Source organism: Anguilla rostrata, unplaced genomic scaffold, assembly GCF_018555375.3.
Source record: "Anguilla rostrata isolate EN2019 unplaced genomic scaffold, ASM1855537v3 scaf1155, whole genome shotgun sequence".
Classification (NCBI taxonomy): domain Eukaryota; kingdom Metazoa; phylum Chordata; class Actinopteri; order Anguilliformes; family Anguillidae; genus Anguilla; species Anguilla rostrata.
The window spans coordinates 1-23,786 of NW_026986483.1; the positions used below are offsets into that span (position 1 = coordinate 1).

Here is a 23,786-nt window from a genome sequence, read left to right on the forward strand (position 1 = left end):
ATTACATAATTCAGGCATTTGGCAGACGCTCTTATCCAGATATTATATTGTTTGTATACCGTAACTTGGCGTGATTTTGATATCAATACTTTTGATAACTTGGCAATTTTTGTACGTTGAAAACGTGTTTTTTTATGAGATATCATTTCTTTTTGCAAAGCGTTTTATTACGTGTAGAAATGCGAAGTGACCCTGTAAGAAACGGTTGTGAATTATGGCTATCATTTTGTGAATTTGTACAGTCTGAAGAGCGTGACGTTTAGCAGTTTCGGTTTGCTATATGTAAACAGTGTCTGTGACAAATAGTGCGGTGGCGTAATTGTAACGCATCAGAAAAGGTTAATATGGCAGGGTGTAGCTATGTAGGCTACTCACGGATTTGACGGGCATCCAACGAGCCTTGATTGACAAAAGAATGGGCAGCCCGTAGAATTAGAGCTGCCTAGTCGCAACTTTTGTACCCTTCTGTCCTGCTCCGTTGTCTGTTATTTCGTGAAGATTCACTTTTAGTGTTTTGTAGGTTTATAAGGCATTTTGATAGGCTTATCTGCAGGTATGAATCCTCTTTGCTGTTTTGTAAGCTAGAACCGAAAAGTTGATAGTGGAGAATAGGAGCAGACGCATTTGTTCCAGCAGGCTTTGCATATGAAAAATAACAAGTGTGAATAAATTAGACGAAATGATGAAATTGCGTAGTTGAAACAACATGTTTTTTTTTTTTAGCAGAATGGGCATGTAGGTGAAGGTTGACATGATCACAGACTATAGTGCGAAGTAAATGAAGTGACCATGAGTGAACTTAGTTTCCTTATCAAACGGTACATATAACAGTCTGTATTTAACGTTCGTTGTTGAAGTGGAGGGTTAATAACGTGTGCAATCTATCGCACGAATGTGTTTTTCTCATGTTCAGTGCTAGTAGTTATACATAGTGAATCATGATTTTAAATGTAATGTTTTAAATGCGGAGTTTCTGAACGTACAGACGTAGTAATTGTTTGTAGCCTATGTGGCTAGATAGAGAACAGGGCGAGGTAACATGATGTAGAAACGTGGCGTTTGCTGAGATGAAGGTTTTGTACGGTAGCTAACTGAACGTACAGACGGTAAGTCATAATGCATATGGCTTAGCAATATTGTAGCCGGTTAATAACTGAACGGTGAACGGCGGTAGATATGGTGCAAAAGCAATAATTGATAAGTATAGACAATAATTAGTGAGGGTCGAAGCAGGTTAAAGAAATGTTGTCCTAGCTGGGTTTGAACTCCAACCCCATGCTCCTAAGACTGTAACCTTGCCCACTAGCCACAGGCGGACTAGCTGTTTAGATTGCGGAGTTGCAGAACATACATACGTAGAATTGTTTGTACCTATGTGGCTAGATAGAGAACAGGCGAGGTAACATGAAATACAAACGTGGCGTTTGCTGATAAGAAGGTTTTGTACGGTAGCCAAGTGAAGAAATGTAGTTAGTAGAAATGGCAGAGCGGTGAACTGTGTAACTTTTTTAGAAAAGGAATACATTTGCCGTCATGAAATGCATATGGGTGCCGTGAGTGAGTTTTGGTAAAGGAATATAACCGTAGAAAACGTTTGTATAAAGAGGAAATGGTCTGCCTGAGGCGAGTCGTGATTCAGCCTTAAACTGGAGTTTACCAGTCTGTGACTTCGTTGGTGCAGCGCTATGCAATGCGTGAAATATCATTAGCAAACCTGCCGGAGGTTTTAAAGAACACGGGCCAGTAAGCACAGATTAGCTCCCGTTGAATCCATATGGCTTAGCAACATTGTAGCCGGTTAATAACTGAACGGTGAATGGCGGGTAGATATGGTGCAAAAGCAATAATTGATAAGTAGTAGACAATAAATTGTGAGGGTCGAAGCAGGTTAAAGAAACATGTCTGTAGCTGGGCTTGAACCTACAACCCCATGTTCTCAAGACTGTAACCTTGCCCACTAGGCCACAGGCGGACTAGCTATTTAACCTGCAAATGTTTCAGAGTAGAAAGGTATCGGTATTTTGCGTGTGTATGCGCGTTTTTGATTGGGTCGTGTAGGTGAAGATTTGGCTGGTGTCCGTGAAATGTCCAATGGGGAGACATGTTGTTAGTGGGAAAGGCGGCAGGAAAAATCAGAATGAGAAGAAGAAAGAGAAGAAGAAGGAGAAAACGCAAAATCCCCTTAGTTTGGGCTTTATTGTGTGGACATGTGAATGTTTATGAATTCTGTCTGTTGAAATGGGGTCAGAATGTACAGAATTTAATGTTTTTAAGGGCTGAGTGTCTGTGGCTGTTGTGGTTATTTCTGTGGGGAACCCTGAAAAGTGCCAAAGTCTCGGTGCTGTATAGGTATGGGGCATGCCCCCGCCAAGGCGTAACTTGGCGGGATGGCATACCTGCCATCCCAATTAATGTAAGGTGTGTAACACACTACTATGTGTTTGACACACAGAGCCCTGTTAGTTTATATTAATGTGTGTAAGGTGTGTGTGTCCTTCTCTCTGCAGGCTGTCAGGCTGTAGAGTCACACAGAGAGGCTGTGATTCTCTGGCTTCAGCTCTGTGTTCAAACCCCTCACATCTGAGAGAGCTGGACCTGAGATACAATCACCCAGGAGACTCAGGAGTGAGAGCGCTGTCTGCTGCTGAACTGGACACACTCATACTGCTGTAAGTACAGAGAGTTTCCACACTGCACCTCTCACACACACACACACACACACACCTGAGAGAGCTGGACCTGAGATACAATCACCCAGGAGACTCAGGAGTGAGAGCGCTGTCTGCTGCTAAACTGGACACACTCACACTGCTGTAAGTACAGAGAGTTTCCACACTGCACCTCTCACACACACACACACACACACACACACACTTGAGAGAGCTGGACCTGAGACACAATCACCCAGGAGACTCAGGAGTGAGAGCGCCGTCTGCTGCTAAACTGGACACACTCACACTGCACCTCACACACACGCACACACGCATACAAACGGATTTGGGTGGGGGGGGGGGGGGGTGGCATGGAGGGCACTGTTCAAACCAGCGTTACTAAAGAGGGTTGGGGATCTCCTGTGGAGGGTGCTGCAGGGGATCACTGCAGTAAATAAGATGTGGTTGTTGTAGTTAGGGGTTTGATCAGGACACAGTGATGTGGATTTTCAGTATTACAAAGCAATGGAGAACCTGAGTGTGTTTCAGAGTGTGTGTGTTATAAGGTGTTTTTATGTTCAGTGGAGGGGGGAGCTATTTTTGCACATGGAATAGGGTGAGGGAATGGAATAAGTTTCCTTTGTGACAGATTTGTGTTTTTCATATGATCTTGATTTTGTGTTTTATTGTGTCTTTGTTTTTTATTTATGTGATGTCATTGGTGTGTTGGAAGTGGAAATAAAGGATGGTTAAATTTCTAATTCTGTTCTGCTGTTCTTACAGTGTTGACCATGGAGGAGAGAACAGGACCAACCAGGACCCCGGAAATGTGAGTGTGTATGGACCACAGAACACTTTCCATAGATACACACTCTGCTGTCTGTGTGTGTGTGTAAGAGAGAAGTCTCTCTCTCACACACACACACAGACAGCAGAGTGTGTATCTATGGAAAGTGTTCTGTGTCCATACACACTCACATTTCCGGGGTCCTGGTTTGGTCCTGTTCTCTCCTCCATGGTCAACACTGTAAGAACAGCAGAACAGAATTTAGAAATTTAACCATCCTTTATTTCCACTCTCAACACACCAATGACATCACATAAATAAAAACAAAGACACAATAAAACACAAAACCAAGATCATATGAAAAACACAAATCTGTCACAAAGGAAACTTATTCCATTCCCTCACTCTATTCCATGTGCAAAAATAGCTCCCCTCCCTCCACTGAACATAAAACACCCTTATAACACACACACTCTGAAACACACTCAGGTTCTCCATTGCTTTGTAATACTGAAACTCCACCATCACTGTGTCCCTGATCAAACCCCTAACTACAACAACCACATCTTATTTACTGCAGTGATCCCCTGCAGCACCCTCCACAGGAGATCCCCAACCCTCTTGAGTAACGCTGGTTTGAACAGTGCCCTCCATGCCACCCCCCCCCCCCCCCCAACTCCTTTTGTATGCGTGTGTGCGTGTGTGTGAGGTGCAGTGTGAGTGTGTCCAGTTTAGCAGCAGACGGCGCTCTCACTCCTGAGTCTCCTGGGTGATTGTGTCTCAGGTCCAGCTCTCTCAAGTGTGTGTGTGTGTGTGTGTGTGTGTGTGAGAGGTGCAGTGTGGAAACTCTCTGTACTTACAGCAGTGTGAGTGTGTCCAGTTTAGCAGCAGACAGCGCTCTCACTCCTGAGTCTCCTGGGTGATTGTATCTCAGGTCCAGCTCTCTCAGGTGTGTGTGTGTGTGTGTGTGAGGTGCAGTGTGGAAACTCTCTGTACTTACAGCAGTGTGAGTGTGTCCAGTTCAGCAGCAGACAGCGCTCTCACTCCTGAGTCTCCTGGGTGATTGTATCTCAGGTCCAGCTCTCTCAGATGTGAGGGGTTTGAACACAGAGCTGAAGCCAGAGAATCACAGCCTCTCTGTGTGACTCTACAGCCTGACAGCCTGCAGAGAGAAGGACACACACACCTTACATACATTAATATAAACTAACAGGGCTGTGTGTGTCAAACACATAGCAGTGTGATACACACCTTACACACATTAATTGGGATGGCAGGTATGCCATCCCGCCAAGTTACGCCTTGGCGGGGGCATGCCCCATACCTATACAGCACCGAGAGTTTGGCACTTTTCAGGGTTCCCCACAGAAATAACCACAACAGCCACAGACACTCAGCCCTTAAAAACATTAAATTCTGTACATTCTGACCCCATTTCAACAAACAGAACTCATAAACAACTTCACATGTCCACACAATAAAGCCCCAAACTAAGGGGATTTTGCGTTTTCTCCTTCTTCTTCTTCTCTTTCTTCTTCTCATTCTGATTTTTCCTGCCGCCTTTCCCACTAACAACATGTCTCCCCATTGGACATTTCACGGACACCAGCCAAATCTTCACCTACACGACCCAATCAAAAACGCGCATACACACGCAAAATACCGATACCTTTCTACTCTGAAACATTTGCAGGTTAAATAGCTAGTCCGCCTGTGGCCTAGTGGGCAAGGTTACAGTCTTGCGAACACGGGGTCGTAGGTCAAGCCCAGCTACAGACATGTTTCTTTAACCTGCTTCGACCCTCACCAATTATTGTCTACTACTTATCAATTATTGCTTTTGCACCATATCTACCCGCCGTTCACCGTTCAGTTATTAACCGGCTACAATATTGCTAAGCCATATGGATTCAACGGGAGCTAATCTGTGCTTACTGGCCCGTGTTCTTTAAAACCACCGGCAGGTTTGCTAATGATATTTCACGCATTGCATAGCGCTGCACCAACGAAGTCACAGACTGGTAAACCTCCAGTTTAAGGCTTGAATCACGACTCGCCCTCAGGCAGACCATTTCCTCTTTTATACAAACGTTTTCTTACGGTTATATTTCCTTTACCAAAACTCACTCACGGCCACCCATATGCATTTCATGACGGCAAATGTATTCCTTTTCTAAAAAAGTTACACCAGTTCACCGCTCTGCCATTTCTACTAACTACATTTCTTCACTTGGCTACCGTACAAAACCTTCTTATCAGCAAACGCCACGTTTGTACTTTCATGTTACCTCGCCTGTTCTCTATCTAGCCACATAGGCTACAAACAATTACTACGTATGTATGTTCTGCAACTCCGCAATCTAAACAGCTAGTCCGCCTGTGGCCTAGTGGGCAAGGTTACAGTCTTAGGAGCATGGGGTTGGATGTTCAAACCCAGCTAGGAACACATTTCTTTAACCTGCTTCGACCCTCACTAATTATTGTCTACTACTTATCAATTATTGCTTTTGCACCATATCTACCCGCCGTTCACCGTTCAGTTATTAACCGGCTACAATATTGCTAAGCCATATGCATTATGACTTACCGTCTGTACGTTCAGTTAGCTACCGTACAAAACCTTCATCTCAGCAAACGCCACGTTTCTACATTCATGTTACCTCGCCCTGTTCTCTATCTAGCCACATAGGCTACAAACAATTACTACGTCTGTACGTTCAGAAACTCCGCATTAAAACATTACATTTAAAATCATGATTCACTCATATGTATAACTACTAGCACTGAACATGAGAAAAACACATTCGTGCGATAGATTGCACACGTTATTTAACCCTCCACTTCAACAACGAACGTTAAATACAGACTGTTATATGTACCGTTTGATAAGGAAACTAAGTTCACTCATGGTCACTTCATTTACTTCGCACTATAGTCTGTGATCATGTCAACCTTCACCTACATGCCCATTCTGCTAAAAAAAAAAAAACATGTTGTTTCAACTACGCAATTTCATCATTTCGTCTAATTTATCTCACACTTGTTATTTTCTCATATGCAAAGCCTGCTGGAACAAATGCGTCTGCTCCTATTCTCCACTATCAACTTTTCCGGTTCTAGCTTAACAAAACAGCAAAGAGGATTCCTACCTGCAGATAAGCCTATCAAAATGCCTTATAAACCTTACAAACACTAAAAGTGCATCTTCACGAAATAACAGACAACGGAGCAGGACAGAAGGGTACACAAGTTGCGACCTAGGCAGCTCTAATTCTACGGGCTTGCCGATTCTTTTGTCAATCAAGGCTCGTTGGATGCCCGTCAAATCCGTGAGTAGCCTACATAGCTACACCCTGCCATATTTAACCTTTTCTGATGCGTTTACAATTACGCCACCGCACTATTTGTCACAGCCACTGTTTTACATATATAGCAAACCGAAACTGCTAAACGTACACGCTCTTCAGACTGTACAAATTCACAAAATGATAGCCATAATTCACAACCGTTTCTTACAGGGTCACTTCGCATTTCTCACTCGTAATAAAACGCTTTGCAAAAAGAAATGATATCTCATAAAAAAACACGTTTTCAACGTACAAAAATGCCAAGTTACTCAAAAGTATTGATATCAAAATCACGCCAAGTTACGGTACTACAAACAATATAATATATCTGGATAAGAGCGTCTGCCAAATGCCTGTAATGTAATGTAATGTAATATAGGCTATCTTGCCTCACCGAAATTGAATAACATGTATTCCAAAGCAATGCTACCCAGTATTTCCTCAATTCCTTCAAGTCACTTGGCCCTGTGTTTTGTAACCTTACCATATTACAATGTCATGCAAACGTTGTGTCAGATCAAAGTGTCAAATATTTCGTATTGCCTCATGGAACACATGGACATTCATGTAGAAAACTGCTCGTCAGTCACTACAGGAAGCATATTTCTCCAGAAAACATATGTTTATACTTGCTTCTGAACTGAATTTGACTAAATGTACAAGTGATTGTATATTTGCAACGTACAATAAATGCATGTAAAATACATATTGTACATACATACATAGAGAACTTCTTTATCCCCATGGGGACATTTCCTTCGCAGCATGTTACATTCACATTTACGAACAGACATTTATACCAAGAAACATACAATCATTCACGCAACAGAAAGGCTGGCCACCAAAATACATACATACCAATACAAATTGGACATATAGATGCCTATTCAATTAATCATGACTGTGAGAAAGCCATCCACACATATGTTTGGCCTATCCATGTACTGCACACTTATATACACACAGGGCCAAGTGACTTGAAGGAATTGAGGAAATACTGGGTAGCATTGCTTTGGAATACATGTTATTCAATTTCGGTGAGGCAAGATAGCCTATATTGTTTGTAGTACCGTAACTTGGCGTCATTTTGATATCAATACTTTTGAGTAACTTGGCATTTTTGTACGTTGAAAACGTGTTTTTTATGAGATACAAACTAACAGGGCTGTGTGTGTCAAACACATAGCAGTGTATTACACACCTTACACACATTAATATAAACTAACAGGGCTGTGTGTGTCAAACACATAGCAGTGTGTTACACACCTTACACACATTAATTGTCTTCAACCTTCCCAAGTTCTCCCCTGCAGAGGTCACTCCACTGGCACTGCAGGTTCAAAGTCCTGATCCTCACCTACACTGCAGGCAACAGGACGGCCCCTGTCTACTTACAGCATATGATTAAATCCTATACGCCCACTTGACCACTGCCTTGCACCCCCTGCCATCCAGGTAAAGGGTTCAATCTTGTCTCTACCACAGAGCTTCTCCACCCTAGCTCCACCCTAGCCAGTGGTGGCACAAACTCCCTGTTCCTCTACGAACATCTCCCTCACTACCCATCTTCCGCCGTGGTCTGAAGATGCATCTCTTCAGACTATACTTGGACTAACTTTCACCACTCTGTAGATCATTTCTATCACTTAAATCCCCCCTATTTCTACACATGTACCTCCTGTGCCACTCATGTTACATGTACCTCCATCCAGCACTTATTGTGCCTTGTATCATTGTCTAGATGTTGCTTATAATGCCTCCTAGTTTGACTTAGCATAGGTTAGGTCAGAGTAATGTTCACTGTGTGAACTGGACTTAATGTGTTCATGGCTATGAATAACTGTGCAAAGTATTGTACCTTATCGGACCTGTGTTTTGTAGTTGTTCCAATTACCTTTTGTATGCACCTATTGTACGTCACTTTGGATAAAAGCGTCTGGCAAATAAATGTAATGTAACTATTACTATAACTGTTAATATAAACTAACAGGGCTGTGTGTGTTAAACTAAACTAACATGAATGTGGAATGAGTCATTATCAAGCACATTTGAGTTTACACCCCACTACAGTTCAGGAAACAGGACTAATTCATTTTCTTCGGTCATTTGTGTAGTCAAATTCTACCAAGAGGAAGAACAGGAACATGCTGTTTCAGTTCTGTGGAGTGTCTGTTTTCACATTAGAAACATTGACATCAGTGTTGTATTTAGTCACATTGTAGCCCTAATTTATTGAAGGGGTTTGTGTTTGTACTCACCCCATTCTATGCAGTTTACAGTGTGGGTCCTCCAGTCCAGCAGAGAGCGCTCTCACTCCTGAATCCTGCAGCTCGTTGTCTCTGAGCTCCAGATCTCTCAGCTCTGAGTGAGGAGAATGCAGGACTGAGGCCAGAACATCACAGCAGCCCTCTGTGAGATTGCACCAACCCAGCCTGTGGAGAGACCACACACACACAAACACGCACGCACACAAACACACGCACAAATGATTTGTGACACTGTTCACCTTGACAGTTGATACATATGTACCTAGGCATTCCTGAGATGTACACACAAAAACAGGGAGGGGAGTGTGTAAATTAAGTTCATAAAGTATTCTGACTAATCCACAATAGTCTAAGACAATTACTGGGCTCTAATAACCCTTTCCATGTGATTAACTTATCTGATTTGCAAACATATTAATTTCATCTGCAAACACAAAAAACAGCATTTTTGTGGTGCACTTTACCTCACCTGACATGTTCTTCAGTTCATAAACATCTCTACATTTCAAAGACGCTGAATATTCATCACTATGAATAGATAAATATAACTGTTAATGTACAACTACTCGTATAACCCATTAGCTAAATACATTACTGTCATCATGATAATATTTTCTTCCTAATCTTGTAACCATCAAGTTATCAAACAATTTAAGTTTAACAAATTATACAGTCTGTCAGGGTTTTTGACATTAATTTTAAAATATTCAGCAAGGTGAAATGAAACCGCATTCAATACAAAATTGCGCTCTTCCTTATTTACCTCTCGCCAAAGTAACGTGACGTAACTACGACGACGCTGTTTAAAATGTAGCCGTTAGGAGGGTCGGTTGGTTACCATGGCGATGCCAGCTCGCTCTGACCTGTTTACTGTTACCTCAGCTAGTTCATTCTTTGAAAATACAGAACTACACTTACATAACACAATTATTTGATAATAACTATTAACCCTTTCAAATATCATTTGTTTACCATTTACATCGAACAATATGACCCTCAAGTTGACACTTGTTGCCGTTGTTCTAAGTTCAGCTTTCGCTTTGACTCACACAGTCACAGGCACGAGTTAGCTAGCTAGCCAGCCTAACCTACCTTAAAGTTACTACATGACCAAACCTAGCTAGCGGAGCCAGAGAGGAACTAAGCAGCTAACTGTCACAGACAACTTAAATCTCATAAAAATCACGTTTTCAACGTACAAAAATGCCAAGTTACTCAAAAGTATTGATATCAAAATGACGCCAAGTTACGGTACTACAGACAATATAGGCTATCTTGCCTCACCGAAATTACATAAGATGTATTTCAAAGCAATGCTACCCAATATTTCCTCAATTCTTTCAAGTCACTTGGCCCTGTGTTTTGTAATCTTACCATTTTACAATGTCATGCAAACTTTGTGTCAGATCAAAGAGTCAAATATCTCAAATTGCCTCATGGAACACATTGAAATTCATGTACAGAACTGCTGCTGAGTAACTACAGGAAGCATATTTCTCCAGAAAACATATGTTTATACTTGCTTCTGAACTGAATTTGAGTACGTGTACAAGTTATTGTATATTTGCTACGTACAATAAATACTGCATGTAAAATACATATTGTACTTACATACATAGAGAACTTCTTTATCCCCATGGGGACATTTCCCTCGCAGCATGTTACATTCACATTTACGAACACCAAGAAACATACTATCATTCACGCAACAGAAAGGCTGGGCAGCGAAATACATATATACCAATACAAATTGGACATATACACGCTTATTCAATCAATCTTGACTGTGAGAGAGCCATCCACACATATGTCTGGCCTGTCCATGTAGTGCATGCTTATACACACAGGGCCAAGTGACTTGAAAGAATTGAGGAAATATTGGGTAGCATTGCTTTGAAATACATCTTATGTAATTTCGGTGAGGCAAGATAGCCTATATTGTCTGTAGTACCGTAACTTGGCGTCATTTTGATATCAATACTTTTGAGTAACTTGGCATTTTTGTACGTTGAAAACGTGTTTTTTATGAGATATCATTTTTTTTTGCAAAGCGCTTTATTATGAGAGTGAGAAATGTGAAGTGACCCTGTAAGAAACAGTTGTGGATTATGGCTATCCTTGTGTGAATTTGTACAGTCTGATGAGCGTGTACTGTTTAGAAGTTTCAGTTTGCTATATATGTAAAACAGTGGCTGTGACAAAGGGTGCGGTGGCGTAAGTTTAAACGCAACAGAAACGCAGGTGAAATATGGCCAGTGTATGTACTCACAAATTTGACGGCCATCCAACGAGCCTTGATTGAGAAAAGAATCAGCAAACCCGTAGAATTAGAGCTGCCTAGGTCGCAACTTGTGTACCCTGCTGTCCTGCTCCCTTGTCTGTTATTTCGTGAAGATGCACTTTTAGTGTTTGTAGGTTTATAAGGCATTTTGATAGGCTTATCTGCAGGTGGGAATCCTGTTCGCTGTTTCGCTAAGCTAGAACCGGAAAACTTGATAGTGGAGAATAGGAGCAGACGCATATGTCCCAGCAGGCTTTGCATATGAGAAAATAACAACAGTGTGAGAGAAATGAGGACGAAATGATGAAATTGCGTAGTTGAAACAATATGTTATTAGCAGAATGGGCATGTAGGTGAAGGTTGACATGATCACAGACTATAGTGCGGAGTAAATAAAGTGACCATGAGCGAGCTTAGTTTCCTTATGGAATGGTATATATAATAGTCGGTGTAGAGTAACATCCGTTAAAGTGGAGGGTTAAGTAACGTGTGAAATCTATCTATTGCACCAATGTGCTTTTCTCATGTTCAGTACTGGTAGTTATACTTACGAGTGAGTCATGTTTTTTAATTTAAAGTTTTAATGGGGAGTTGCAGAACGTACATACGTAGTAATTGTTTGTATGTGGCTAGATAGAGAACAGGGCGAGGTAACATGAATGTAGAAATGTGGCGTTTGCTGATAAGAAAGTTTTGTACGGTAGCCAAGTGAAGAAATATAGTTAGTAGAAATGGCACAGTAGTGAACTGGTGTAACTTTTTAATAAAATTAACACATTTGCCGTCATGAAATGCATATGGGTGGCCGTGAGTGAGTTTTGGTAAATCCAATATAAAAGCGTAAGAAAACATTAGTGTAAAAGAGGAAATTATCTGCCTGAGGGCGAGGCAGGATTCAATCCTTCAACCGGAGGTTTACCAGTCTGTGACTTTGTTAGTGCAGCACCATGACATAGCTATGCAATGCGTGAAATATCATTAGCAAACCTGTCCGTGGTTTTAAAGAACACAGGCCAGTAAGCACAGAATTTGAATCCATATGTCTCTGCAATATTGTAGCCGGTTAATAACTGAACGTGCAGACAGTACGTCATAATACAGTGTATATGTTCGGTGAACGGCGGGTAGATATGGTGCAAAAGCAATAATTGAGAAGTAGTAGACAATTATTAGTGAGGGTAAAAGCAGGTTAAAGAAATGCGTACCTAGCTGGGCTTGAACCTACAACCCCATGTTCCCAAGACTGTAACCTTACCGACTAGGCCACAGGCAGATTAGCTGTTTAAATTGGAAATGTTTCAGAATAAAAAGGTATGGGTATTTTGCATGTGTATGCAAGTTTTTGATTGGGTCGCGAGGATGAGGATTTGGCTGATGTCGGTAAAATGTCCAATGGGGAGACATGTAGTTAGTGGGATAGGCGGCAGGAAAAATAAGAATGAGAAGAAGAAGAAGAAGAAGAAGAAGAAAGAGAAGAAGAAGAAGAAGAAGAAGAAGGAGAAAACGCAAAATCCCCTTATTTTGGGGCTTTATTGTGTGGAAATGTGAAGTTGTTTATGAAATCTGTCTGTTGAAATGGGGTCAGAATGTACAGAATTTAATGTTTTTAAGGGCTGAGTGTCTGTGGCTGTTGTGGTTATTTCTGTGGGGAACCCTGAAAAGTGTCAAACTCTCGGTGCTGTATAGGTATGGGGCATGCCCCCGCCAAGGCGTAACTTGGCGGGATGGCATACCTGCCATCCCAATATACACACCAGTATATAAAATAACATGAAGATTTTATCTAACCAGTCATGATATTATTGGTCAGACCTGCGATATTGTACCTGCTAACAGCTGAAGCAGTGCCGGAGCCGTGTACGAGCTGTGCTACACTTCAGTTCATCTGGCACGATCTTACAGCAATGCAACTACGGCATCAACTGGAATTACACTGCATCGCCATCTAGTGTCTGTATCAGAACAGCACAACTGATTACTGCCACTAACTTTTATTGCTGGTAGACACTAGATTTTCAAAAATGTGGTGTCTTTTGAAACTTTCACACATTGCACCTATGTTCTCCATGTCTTTACGCTATAATCTATACAATCATTTTGTTCTCGCACGCCTTTGCGAATATAATAGGTTAATTATTGCGTTACATTTAATTATTATTGTAACAATGATAATAATAATGAAAATAAAAGCCTGATGTATTAGGTCATTTTTTTATTTTAAAACCCCTTATCAACATGTTTGGTAGCCTTTGTAGAGTAATATAGACTGCACATAAAATGTAATAAGTGGGAGCATATGAAGATTATTAGAATACTTATCTAAGAAATACTCCTGTAAATGATGTTATTCTTTAGATGATAGGAGCTAGAGCCAGAATATTGATCTCTGAATCAAACTATTCCACACAGCATGACTGCTTACAAAGCTATAATATCCAGGCTATGAATTGGGACTGGAACCACAGAAAAGTGACTAAACTAAACAATGTAACACTGCATCTAAACAGCAGCTCACATGTTGTTCAGATGGACACTCTCCCACCAAGATGTACACACATACCGTGCCAGTGAGTTAATGCTCGGCATTACCAGCAGAATAAAATACCATTTTATTCACAATCCTTTCAGAAACGCCACAATCCTGAAAATTAAACATCCTGCTGGACTGAACTCTGACAGTTCTATAGATGTAATTCTGACATTCTGGGCCCTTATCCTATACTGTAAGTTCTCTGAATTGGGGCAATGGGCTCATCTACGTTTTCTATAATCTTTTCTCTGGGCTTAACCCTCCCATTCCATACTAGACATGCAGCTGCCACCTTTCAGAGTGGAGAGTGAGTTAGTTTTCAGTGCTGTAGGATGTTTGGCCACCACCAAAAGTAAAGACAACACACATTTTTCATGTGTGGACAGTGAATTTGCTCATTTCCTTTTAGTTTTCTGTGACAAACGTCCCACAGCACTGTGAAAACGCTCAATGAGGAGCTCCGATTGTTTGTCGTATTCTTCTTCAGTGTCACAGATACGGCGAAGCCTATGCAACTGACTCACAGGTAACCCTTTCTTTAATGGTAATGGGTGATAACTGTCAGCTGACAAAATTGTATTTTTGTCAGTGGGCTTTCTATATACCGTAGTACTAAGGGAATTGCCTTTTTTAGTGACCAAGCCATCTAAGAAGTGAATAGCTTCTGGGCTCTTCTCAACTGAAAAGGAAATAGATGGTAGTTTTGAATTAATGTAATTAACAAATTCCATCAGCTTAATTTCGGAATCATTCCATATCATAAAACAATCATCAATACACCTCAGTATTTAGTCCAGTATTTAATAGAACTTATGTAAGGATTGTTCTCATAAATATAATCAAGTTCAAATTTTCCCATGAACAGATTAGCATAGTTGGGGGCTAATGGAGTCCCCATGGCAGTGCCATGTGTTTGCAAGTTGTAATCTTTATCAAAGAGAAAATAATTGAGTGAGACTGATAATAAACTCAGTAGACACACTACCTTGATTGGAAAGAAAGAATCTCAGAGCCTCCAGGCCGGGATTCGTAGGTATGGAGGTGTATAGAGAACCAACATCTAATGTAACTAAAAAGTCACCTTCATCTATGTTTGACAATGCTTGTAAATTCACTAAAAAATCAGTGGTGTCTTTATGAAAGTCCACAAACCGAGAAATGTTCTCAGTAAGGGAGCCAATGCCAATGATACTATAGGCCTCAAAGGAGGATCTTCAAGGGATTTATGAATCTTAGGCAATGCATATAGTACAGGTATGGCAGGGTGATTCACAGAGAGATATTTAAATGACAAGGTTGCTCTTGTTAACCAATTTACCAATTTATCTATTGTCTCACTATGATCGTCTACGCACCAAACAAATTAAACGGGTGAGCACGGTGATTTCTCTTGTTATGAACAATAAAAGTCCTCTACAGGCATGTTGCCAGCACTGTCAGCCTCGTCTGTGCCTCGTTCCCGTAACATACAGTACGGATGTGATAAAAGTTTATTAAAGGTATAGATAGAGATAGAGATGAAAGATATGGAATTGAAGGTATCTGTAAGTGGGTGGAAAATCACAACCTGTACCTGTACAACATGCGATATAAATGATCTGCCCGTTTGCAAATGTCGCACACAATGCAAATCATGCAAACTATGCAGACTACACAGAAGTATAAAACAGTCCTTAGAAGGACCATCACTGTCAACCCTTGCAGGAGGAGTATGCAACACATACAGGAATGATAGATTCAATCATTAGGGCACACCAGTAGCACAATGCCCCTTATTTACTGTCAGGATAATTATCATGCAGTGCCCCAAAACCCTATGGGGGGGGGGGGGGGGGGGGGGGGTTTGTCTGGCGGGGATGGCGGTAGATACTAGAGTTTTGGTCAGGTCAGACTCTATTTTGTCAAATGTAAACTAGTGTGGATTGCGGGAGATGTTCTCTGGATAGCATTTAAGGGAAGCTCAAACAATTTACTTCATTATCCAAAGTCCTTTCATAAAAAGCATTTTTGGTATGCATCACAATTTCTTTGTGTAACTTTTCTTTATCTTACAATCACTTCAGGTGCATGTCCTTTCCTCAATTATAGCATAGTGTCCAGTCCATCTTGGTATGCCTTGTAAATAAAATGATTGCCTCTTAACACTGTTAAAGCTTTCTATTCATGGTTATTGGCAACTCTCATATTGTGTCATAAAGTGCTCTTTCCCTTACAGCGCATATAAAGTATGTGGCTTACTCATACACTGACTGAAGTGTGCATCTCTGCTAGAACCAATCACTATATTGGTTCCATAAATAAACTCCTCTTTCATCATCTTGTGTTTGAAGCCAACTCTAGGGAATGACATCCGGTCCAGACCTGCATAGAAGCATCCAATTGCACCAAGTGTGGCTCTGACAGACAGTAGTGTGTGCAATGCGAAAGGAGGCTACTGCCCTCCTGGAAAAGCACATAGGACACTGCAGCGCTACTATAGCCAAGGGCTACAGACTCCAGTTCAAAGTGAAACTCCCCATTTCTAGAGTCATTTACTCTCAAACACAAGAGAGCGCTCCCATGTTTAAGAGGAATAAATTCCTTCCTTCTTACAAAAAGGGGGAAATACGTGTGGTTCCCAGAGATCAAACCCAACATAGTTTTTATTTTCATTATTTCCAGCTCCCAAAGAAGGATGGTTCTCAACTTCCTTTTGGATCTCAGTGTTAAACAAACATTTGAGGCAATATAATTTCAAAATGTTAACATAAAGCACTCTTTCACGTTCAATATGTCAGAACGATTGGAAAATTTTTGTGCAATTCTTTTAATCAATCGTCGGCACCCAATAATTGATTAATAATGATTAACTGATTAGAATAAAATCTACTCCATGGCCTATAAAAAGAATGACTTAAAATATGCGTAACTTAATACTTAAGCATTTTTGTCTATGTGCATTGGGGTCAGTCTGGTGTGCAGTCTGCTGAAGGTGAGACCAGCAGCTGAGAAGATGTGTTCAGATGGCACTGATGTTCCAGGAATGGACCATTAACGTTTCACTAATGCTGCCAGTCGAGGGAACCGTGACTCTCTAATAAAATTTTTTTTAAACGTCTCTCTAATTTAAAATATAATCACTAACATTAGGTTATTAATTGAAATAGTTTATTGAAATTTAACTTTTTAATCTATAGAAATTCATCAATCAACCTTCTTATTAAGAATTAACACTTAATTAACTTAACACTTAATTAACTTAACTTAATTAACTTAATTAACATCACTATTTCACATCAGTAAATCCTTCTTCCACGTAAGGATTTATCCCCCTCACACAAAATTCCTCCGCTTCACCCATTGTGGTGTTTGCTACAAATACACAGTTCCACCCTTTGACCTTTCCCTGAGTCCACGGGTGTTCTGTCTTTGTGTAGAGGCGGGTCTGGCTCCACTGAGACTAATGAGGCTCAGAATACTGACTTATATAGACGATTAGCTGATTATTGCCAATTCAAAACCCAGAGTTGTGCAGGACACTCAGCGAGTCCTGATGCATCTGATGTCTCTTGGTTTCAGTGCAATCTCTCCCCATCCTGGAGCGTAACCTTCTTGGGAGTGGATTTATACTCTGTATCCATGTGAACTTGTCTATCAGCAGACTGCATTTTATCTCTCAGAGTATGTCTCTCTCAGTTCAAGGCCGGCTCGAGAGTACAGTATCACACATGCCTCAGACTACAGGAGCTGATGGTGTCAGCCTCTCAGGTTTTGCCACTGGGGCTGTTAAGAATGAGGGGCTTTATGAGGTGGATTTCATCCCTCCACCTCAGCCCTGTGCGCGATCTCCATCACCGTCTCACGGTGACACACTAGCGCTCAGCAACTCTGCGTCACTGGGAAAACACAGACTTTTACACTCAGGGAACCCCTCTCAGGATCGTTTTCATACGGAGAAAAAGGACAGACACATCCCTCTCTGGGATGGGGGGCCTCAGGAGGGTTACATGGTGAATCAATTTTCTTTTAGCTATTAACTATATGGACAGCTCTCAGATATTTTCTTCCCTGTCTAAGGGGACATCATGTGCTCGTACGCTGCGATAATGACTGTGGTAGCATTTGTCAATCACCAAGGTGTCATGCGCTCCCTCCAGCTCCATGGTCTAGCCCACAGACTGTTGGTCTGGAGAAGCCGTCACTTTCTATGGTTACGCGTGACCCATGTTACTTTAGGTTTGCTCCTGCAGGAGTCTAGGCCAGGGTTGTCTGTGAAGCTTATCGTGACAATTGCTGTGAAATACGCTATACAAATAAAATTTGATTGATTGATTGATGTTCCAGGAATTCTGAACACGAGCGTTGATCTGCTGACAAGGGGAAACCCACTGTACGGGGAATGGCATCTCCATCCCCAGATTGTGGAAATGTTACTGCAGTGATTATCCCTCTCCTTTATGTACAGCCATGCAAGCTCCCACTACGCACAGACCTCCTGTCCGTCACGGGAACGGGGGGTTAGGACCCAAACGCAGAGTGAGGGGGAAAACACAAAACTCCAAACGGTAAATAGAAACAAAGACTTTACTTTACAAAACAGGAACTAAAGCAGGGAACAAAAGGCCTCGCAGGGCAACTCTCAAAACACAAAGAAAAACTTCAAAACACAGGAAACAAAGAAAATCCAAAAATCCAAAAGCATGTAAAAACGGAACGTGGGCAAAAACACAGGAAGCTACTCTCAGGAGGAAACACGCAGGGCAGAAACATAACCAGAAGCACACACAAGGATCCAGCACCCGAGTCAGGGAAGACAAGCACTTAAATAGACAAGACACTGACGAGACACAGCAGGGCACAATGCACAATCAGGCCACAGAGAGGGAAGGGAAAACGAGACAACCAAAAAACAATAATTGAATAATTGAAAACAATAATACAATTAAACAGGGTAACAGAACAGAACTAAAAACTGAAGTGCTGCCATCTGGCGGCCCGAAAAGGGAAATGCAGACAAACCACAGAACCATGACACTGTCTAAGGTGAACGGGGAAATACACCACCCATGCCCTGAGCGAGTAGCTCTATGGGCTTGGCCTGTGAGAGGCATAACCTCAACACATTAGGGCTTCCCCCTCGCGTGACTGCAACCACCCAAAGCACGAGAGTGCCCTCTACCAGGTCACTTTATGACAATAAGTGTCAGGTGTTAGAAAGATGGTGTGCCTCTCGTCAGTCAGTGCCTTACCAGAGCTGTGCTTTTCACAGAACCTTATGGATAAAGAGAAATCCTTTTCTACCAATAAGATCTACCTGGCAGCTATCACTGCTTGTCATGTTGGGTTGAAAGACCATGCAGTGGGGCAGCAGCCCCTCATTCACAGGTTCATGAAGGGGGCTCACTGTTCTCTACCTGTTGCTAAGAAGCTTGAGATTTATCACAGGTGCTGAAGGCTCGGTCTGTAAGGCCGTTTGAGCTTATAAATTAGATTTAAAATTGCTGTCTCTCCTGACAGCGTTGCTGCTTGCACTAGCCTCAGCTAAGTGAGTCAGTGACCTCCATGCGCGCTCAGTGCAACTTTTGTGCACAATATTCCCTAAGATGGATACGGTTTTTCCTAAGCCCAATCCAGCCTTTATGCCTCAAGCTTCCCAGCTTTCACATGTGAGGTGTTGGAGCTTGCCGCTTTTCACCCACCACCTTTCTCCTCTGAAGAGGAGCATAGGCTGCATATGCTGTGTCCTGTGTGTGTTCTCCACACGCTCATTGTACAAGGGGCATGGCTGCACCGTGGGCCCTATTCCATGGGGTCTCCTCACATGAAATTTATTCAGCGGCAGGCTGGGTTTCTCCAGATACTTTAGCTAGGTTCTACCGTCTGAACATCACCAGGAGGCCAGTAGCCCACTCAATTCTGGGGGTGAGCTCTGTGTGAGGTGAACACATCTCCCCTCACCTGCTATGGGTTTCAGTACTTCACATTGTTCCTGTACCCTGGCTATAGCTTTTCGGCAGTGGAATGTCTTTAGTACTGCCCTACACAAGATGTGCCAGACAACACCCTCCCCATTCACATTTACACACACCAACACACACTCTGGAACAACTTCCCACTGTTAGCGACAGATGGCCACATATAGAGTTCAATCATTGTAAGGCAATACAACACCTGCAGATCAAATGGGTGGCCCCCGGGGAGTCTGGTGCAATGTTTATTCCTGGGAATGTTCTCATTTGGCAAGAATCACTGATCAGAACAGTTAAGACCTCACTTGTGGCTGTCTCGTTGAGATTCAGACAGAGTGCTTGTTGAGGCACCGTGGTGAATCTCCCTTTGTGCATCGTAATAAAACCTTTTCAATTGGATAGTGGTCATCAGTGTGTTACTTCACTGGTCCCAACATGGTTCCACAAAAGGAGAAGATTCCCAACAGACTTCATTCCCAAGACCTGACAGCGTCTCAACAAACAAAACATAACATAACAACATGACATAACATAACATACGCTGAGAACAGGCCATTCTGCCCAACAATGCTTGCCAATTTTCAAACTAAATTGTATCTATTGGTCTGATTACCTACAGACTAGACAGAATCTAATACTGTATCAAGCCTTGTCTTAAAAATCCCCGGAGTTTCTGCCCCTACTACATGACCTGGCAGGCCATTCCACACAGTGCTTGATATTTAGCTAATTTATATTTATGGCCTCTCGTTCTCAATTCCACAGTAACTCCAAGGAGTTATGTTCTGTACGCTCTATGGAATATCTCACTCGTACCTGCTGAGGACGGAAGACACCAAGCACCACACAACTTTAACAATATAAATCGACTATTCTAAGTTGGCGTCCGGAACACCTACAAAGCAAAACTGTGGACATAGCAGCAAACTGGGGAGGCACTTTAAACTAGAAAAATAAGGCACTTTAAATGAACTAATAGTAAGTGTTTAAATAAGAAAGATCAGGTGCAGAATTAATTGGGTTAAACAAACTAATTTACCTTTTACAAAATAGCAATTACTAAATAGCAATAATTGAAGGAACCCATGTACTAGGTAATATTTTATTCATATATCTTAGGACAAAATAAAACGAAAATACTTCATCCAGAAGCAGATTATAATAAACTACTGCTAACATTAGCACATAACAATAAAGGCAAACTATCTAACAACAGTTATATTTTGCTCCTGGGAAAGCGAACAACCAAAAACCTCCTGTCGGCAAGAAGGTGGCCGAATTAGCAAACCGGCTAGTTTGCTAGCTGAGTGCTTAACGGAAGAAAAAAGTGGAAAATTCCCTCCCTGTCCCCTGACGGCAACAAAGACTTTCACCTTAGGAGCAAAACAATCTCAAATGAAAAAAACTCTAATGAAATAACATTTGTTATTTCATTTGAGTGTATTTACACACTTCAAAGCACAATACAATCCTGTACCTAACATTTCCAAACTCCACAAGACTCCTTCCTCTCTCTCTCTACCACAAACAGGAAGTGCGTGTCAGGTTCAAGCAATCGAGCCACAGCTGTGAGCATAGGGCAATCAGGTAGTTGTCCATATCTCCCGGTTGGTGGATCTCAAACACAACATGATGACAGAGCACTTTAGGTTACTGTCGTAACCCCGGTGGAGAGATCCACCAAGACTGCCCTGCCTGCCGCTCATGTGAAGTGAATACGTTCACTGAGGAGTAGTAACACTGCAGGGTCCTATGTGACCTTCCAGGAGGGCGGTAGCCTCCTTTAGCATTGGACACGTTACTGTCTGTCAGAGCCAGACTTGGTGCAATGGGATCCTTCTACACAAGTCATGACCGAATGTCATTGCCCATAGGTGGATCTCTCCACTCTGTGTATCAGAGAACTGGGGTTACAACAGTAACTTAAAGTTTAGAAGTAATACCTTAACTGGGTTACTCACTGGGAATATTGTTAGTTTCACTAGCAGGATGTGCAGCTACTCTGGGGTCACTGTTAGAGTCAGTGCCCAGATGGATCTGAATGTCATTCAATAAAGTAAAATAGCAGAGGTCATGCCCTGGGATATTTAGATTTAGATTAGTCTCTTCACCCAGATGGGGTAAGCCTTAATTAGTCGTTATTTTTAGATTCCTGGATTCCTATGATTGAAGGTCTTGATGTCACAGAACACTTGAACGAATGCCTGGCAGCAGTAGATAGTCTCTCCAGGGTACAATGTCTTGCCGCCCATCATTTCATATGAGCACACCCCTGTTAATGTGCTTATACGCTAACTTGTATTCACACGTAAACATTCAGGTTACAGGTTCTGAATATTAGTGAGGTTTTTTTCCACCCGGTGATAAAATTCACACTCTTACACACATCATCACAAATTCTACTAATTTAAAGTCACACAGTACACAGCACTACTCACCCCAGTCTCTGCAGTTTACAGTTTGGACTCATCAGTCCAGCACAGAGCAGCTCCACTCCTGAATCTCCCAGGTTATTGCAGCTGAGGTCCAGATCTCTCAGGGGTGAGTTTGATGACTGGAGAGCTGAGGCCACAATATTACAGCACTTCTGTGTGAGTTCACAGCTGTTCAGTCTGCAAAGAAGAGTTTATACATTCAACTCAGGAATTACTGGCACTCTTTATGAAAATTAGCAAAAATTATTGTGTAAGACAATCAATATACTCAATGATGCAAATTGTCTGCTCAAACATTTGGAGAAACTATTTACTTTCAGTATAATAAAAAAATATTCTTTAAAAAAAAACTTTTGAGTAATAGCAGTTTTCTCAAAAGCATAGAGGTCAAAATTACCCCTAAAGAATATTTAAAATAAAACTAAACAAAGTGGCATCTGAAGACATTTTTTATTTTATTTGATCTCCAGAATTGCCCATAGAAACTGTATAGCTGGCTTTCACCATTCCTTGTATCACTGGCATATTAATATGAGGTTGCACACATACAAAATCCCTTTGTCATCTATGCCCATGGGGAAAACCAAAGAGCTTTCAACTCAGAAGAGACAGACGGTTGTTGACACAAATCTGGTTTGTGTGCCGTCGGTTCCTCATGCTAGGCAGCCGACAGCTACCAGCCAGCCAGTCAGGATCCCCTTATCCTGCACACTGCTAAGGGATCAGCTGAGCCCCTGTGCTGAGGCTGTCTCAGGACCCCCTGGTGCTGCACACTGCTAAGGGATCAGCTGAGCCCCTGTGCTGAGGCCGTCTCAGGACCCCCTGGTGCTGCACACTGCTAAGGGATCAGTGGGCAGGGAGTGGGGGAGCCCCGATACTCCCAAGTAGAGCAGGGCAGCAGTGCAGTACTGTATGACAGGGGAACATCTGCACACTGTGTTTATACATTAAAATACAGGAATAAGCAGTGAGCAGGCTGTACGGACCCAGCAGCGGTCTATATTGTGATTAAAACTCAGACAGCAGTGTATTTACATGCCTGTGTAACATGTTGCAGACAAAGATCACTCCATTTCAATATTGGAAGTAAAACTCCAGGAAGCACTGTCGAACAACCGACATCCATCCATCATCCATCGATTATCTATACCCGCTTATCCGGGACAGGGTCGCGAGGGGTGCTGGAGCCCATCCCAGTGTGCATTGGGCCGGACAGGCTGCCAATCTATCGCAGGACACACACACCATGCACTCACACATTCATACCTATGGGCACTTTACTGCCTTCCATTAGCCTACCTGCATGTCTTTGGACTGTAGGAGGAAACCGGAGTACCTGGAGGAAACCCACGTGGACACGGGGAGAACATGCAAAACAAAGGCCATTCTCCACACAGAAAGGTCCAGGCCGGATGTGGCAGGGCTCGGTTTGCAGGAGGAATTCAGGGCAATTAGAGGACCACGCCTACTGGTTAAGCAGACACACACCTGGATGATATTACGAATCAATCCAGGATTTGCCAGTGTGCTTCTTTCCACA

The 23,786-nt window shown here is 42.1% G+C and overlaps 1 long non-coding RNA gene across 3 annotated transcripts; it reads right to left on the reverse strand.

Annotated features, from left to right (window-relative positions):
• Positions 1 to 3,601: 3,601 nt before the first annotated feature.
• LOC135247215 (uncharacterized) lies at positions 3,602 to 22,688 on the reverse strand. 3 transcript variants are annotated; one of them, XR_010328136.1, is made up of 4 exons: positions 22,250 to 22,688; positions 9,044 to 9,217; positions 4,299 to 4,600; positions 3,602 to 3,676 (listed from the first exon to the last, which is right to left on the reverse strand). It is a non-coding gene; the product is annotated as an uncharacterized LOC135247215 (long non-coding RNA). The 3 variants fall into 3 exon arrangements; XR_010328138.1 differs by lacking the exon at positions 22,250 to 22,688 and adding an exon at positions 13,160 to 13,430; XR_010328137.1 differs by having other exon boundaries at positions 3,605 to 3,676; positions 4,439 to 4,600; positions 22,250 to 22,617.
• Between the last annotated feature and the right edge of the window lie 1,098 nt (positions 22,689 to 23,786).